Genomic DNA, 3,324 nt, shown 5'->3' on the forward strand with positions numbered 1-3,324 from the left:
GGCTTGCCAGAGCAGATTTGCTCTGATAACGGACCACAGTTTGTGTCCGAAGAGTTTCGAAGATTTATGAAAAGGAATGGGGTAAGGCATTACACATCCGCCCCGTATCATCCAGCCACAAATGGATTGGCTGAGAGGTTCGTACAAACCTTTAAAAAAGCAGTAAAGGCCATGTGCGATGACGACACTCCACTGCAGCATAAGGTGGACAAATTTCCTGTTAGCCTACAGAAATGTGACACATGCAGTCACCAACCAGGCCCCGGCCATGATGTTCTTTAACCGAAGGTTGAGATCTCGTCTGGATTTGCTCAGACCAAATGTACGAAGAGATGTTGAGAGTAAGCAATTCCAGCACATCAATGAGAAGCCGACAAGGAGCTTCAATGTAGGGCAACCAGTGTTGGCCCGCGACTACCGAACAGAGAAATGGCAACCAGGAACGATATGCACACGGCAGGGGCCACTAATGTACACAGTGGATGTTGGGGAGAACATTGTGAGACGCCATGCTGACCAGATCCTAGAGTCACAGGAACGAGTCAACCCCATGTCTCGGCCATACGTACCTGGTGAGGAACCCGACGTACAGGTCGCATCTACCTCAGAAACAATGGCATTGGAAGCTGATGAATCAACTGATGACAGGGTGTTAGAATCGCCTCCGCACCAAGAGCGAGACACTCGGGAAAGGCGTTATCCAGAAAGAATCAGGAAGCCTCCCCAAAGACTGAATTTATAAATAGACTATTTTCAGTTAATGTTGCATGTTAAAAGTGTTAATTGTAATTAGTTTGATATTTAATTGTTAAATGAGTGTTATGGTACTGTTAATCTAAAAGGGGAGGAATTGTAATGTATGTACCTTTAAGGGGGAGAACTACTTTTTACAGCTCCTGTATCCTGTAGTACCGGCAGTGACCACACCTGTATATAAACCCTGAGTAGTGATCTGTACAGTTAGTTGCAGTTTGAACCCTCATTCAGTAAACACCTGTTGATCGTTCCCTGCAGTCTGTTGTCTGATTATTGAAGGACACAACATTAAGATACACGGATATAACAGGCTGGCTCCTAGCTTTTGTATAGCTCTGCTGTTTATGGTATTGTTGTGTCATCTGTATCTGTATCATGGTCCTGTGGGAAACAAGATCAGTGTAGTATTTACACTTTGGCAGTTTTTAACTGATTAATATGATACTATTTCTTGTACATAACGCCCTTTTACCCCGGTAACTGAATCAAATAAACCGCGGAGTTCAATCGGTCTATAATCGTGTGGAGTCCCCACCACCTGGGCTCAAAGGCATGCTTCTTTTTCCCATAATTTGGACTCATTACGGTGTCCCCTACCTGATACTTAAAGGGACGTACTTTCTTGTCAAAGTACCTTTTAATTTGTCTTTTTGACTTCCCCAATTTCGTGGCCACAAATTGATTCATCTGATCGGTGTGATTTATCACTTGTTCCAGCCACTTGGAACTACATGGTTCCATTGTCAAGGGGATCATCCCCGTTAGTGTTAGCTGGCCTGGCGTTCTCTTCAATCTCCCCATCATGGCCTGATATGGAGAGACTCCTGTTGTTTTATGAGGTGTGGACCTCATTGCCATTAAGCACATTGGCAGCATGTTAGCCCATTGAGTGGGGTGGTCCGCACATAATTTTTTAAACATTAACTTGAGGGTCCCGTTCCCCCTTTCGACCCCTCCGGATGACTGGGGGTGGTGAGCAATATATAGTTTGTGTTTTATCCCCAGCATTTCCTGCAGGTGAGTAAAACTCTTGCCGGTAAAGTGCGACCCTTGATCACTGTCCACTTGTACCGGTACTCCCCACCTACAAAACACATGATTTAATAGTGTTTTGACTGCCGTGATTACGGTGTTGGAGCGGCAGTGGCATGCTTCGATCCATTTAGTGAATTGATCCACCACCACTAGGGCATGCTGAAAATTGCCTGGTGCCTGTGGAAGTAGCCCTATGAAGCCTATCTGGAGGTGAGTCCATGGCCCTTGAGATGGGGGCACGCTTTGAAGCAAGGCTCTGTTCATACACGCGGGAGGATTGTGCTGCAGGCACGGTAGGCATCGTGCCGCATATAATTTGATTGTTTCCCTCATGGAAGGCCACCAAGCTGTGGATGCTACCTTATAGAAGGTTACCAGGGCGGAATAGTGCCCTGCCGTGGGGTGGGAGTGAAAGAGGGAGAGCAGTTCCTGACCCACCTCTGGTGGAACACACACCACCGGGCAGGCGTATGGCTTTCTTTTGAACATCACCAACTGCTCCGCTGAGTCAGGGGCAGTGGCTAGTGTGGTATTGGGGGCCCAGGCTGTCGATTGAGGAAGGGGTCTGTCAGGGGCAGTGGCTAGTATGGTATTGGGGGCCCAGGCTGTCGATTGAGGAAGGGGTCTGTCAGGGGCAGTGGCTAGTATGGTATTGGGGGCCCAGGCTGTCGGTTGAGGAAGGGGTCTGTCAGGGGCAGTGGCTAGTGTGGTATTGGGGGCCCAGGCTGTCGATTGAGGAAGGGGTCTGCCTTCCTCGTGCCAGACGCTTTCAACGGCGTATGGCCAATATTGCTGCTGCAGGGATTTTAAATCTAGGTGATCTGTTGGGGAGCCCTTGCTAACAGCATTGCAGGGCTCAACAACTATATCCTCTATCTCCCCAACAATCGCAGTGTCCTTGGCTGCTCTGTCTGCTCTGGAATTTCCCTCACTATGTGGACCCCTTTTCTATGGGCTGCTACTTTTCCTATGAAGCAGGGCTGGGATCGCTGTTTAAGATATGACCAGAGCAGGTGTAACCAGGGCCCATGGACCAGGGCCTTACCGTCTATTGTACGGCAGTTATTTTTGTGGTATAGGGTCAAGGAGAGCATGGTGTTTATAGCATAGGCACTAGCAGACCAAATATTCACAGGTCTATCTGAGCTTTCTTTCACGGTGGTTAGAAGTGCGGTGATTTTTGCATATTGTGAGGACTGTCGGTTGCATCATCGCTGGATGGTTCTCTCTGGCAATACCACAGCATACCCGGTTTGGGGGCATTCCTCGATGTGATATGAGGACCCATCAACGTAGACATCTGGGGCTCCCTGTATGGGCTCTTTCTGCACAGGATGGGTCTGAAAGTTAATCAGGGGTAGCGGACATTCATGCGGTTCCCCCTCATAAACCAGAAATTGTGGCAGCAATGTGGTGCGTTTGGAAATGATACCAATGTCTCTTTCCATAAATTCCAATGTCCATTTGCTGAGGCGCTGTGAGGAAACTAGTGAATCTCCAGGTTTCATCAGTAGGTTCAGAGGCATGTGAGCG

General features: G+C 48.2%; 1 pseudogene; it reads right to left on the reverse strand.

The window, feature by feature from the left end:
* Positions 1 to 1,669: 1,669 nt before the first annotated feature.
* LOC147109468 (uncharacterized) lies at positions 1,670 to 3,000 on the reverse strand (annotated as a pseudogene).
* Positions 3,001 to 3,324: the final 324 nt, after the last annotated feature.

This window comes from Somniosus microcephalus, chromosome 12 (genome assembly GCF_052327205.1).
Source record: "Somniosus microcephalus isolate GS21.2 chromosome 12, FLI_Smic_1.0, whole genome shotgun sequence".
Classification (NCBI taxonomy): Eukaryota; Metazoa; Chordata; class Chondrichthyes; order Squaliformes; family Somniosidae; genus Somniosus; species Somniosus microcephalus.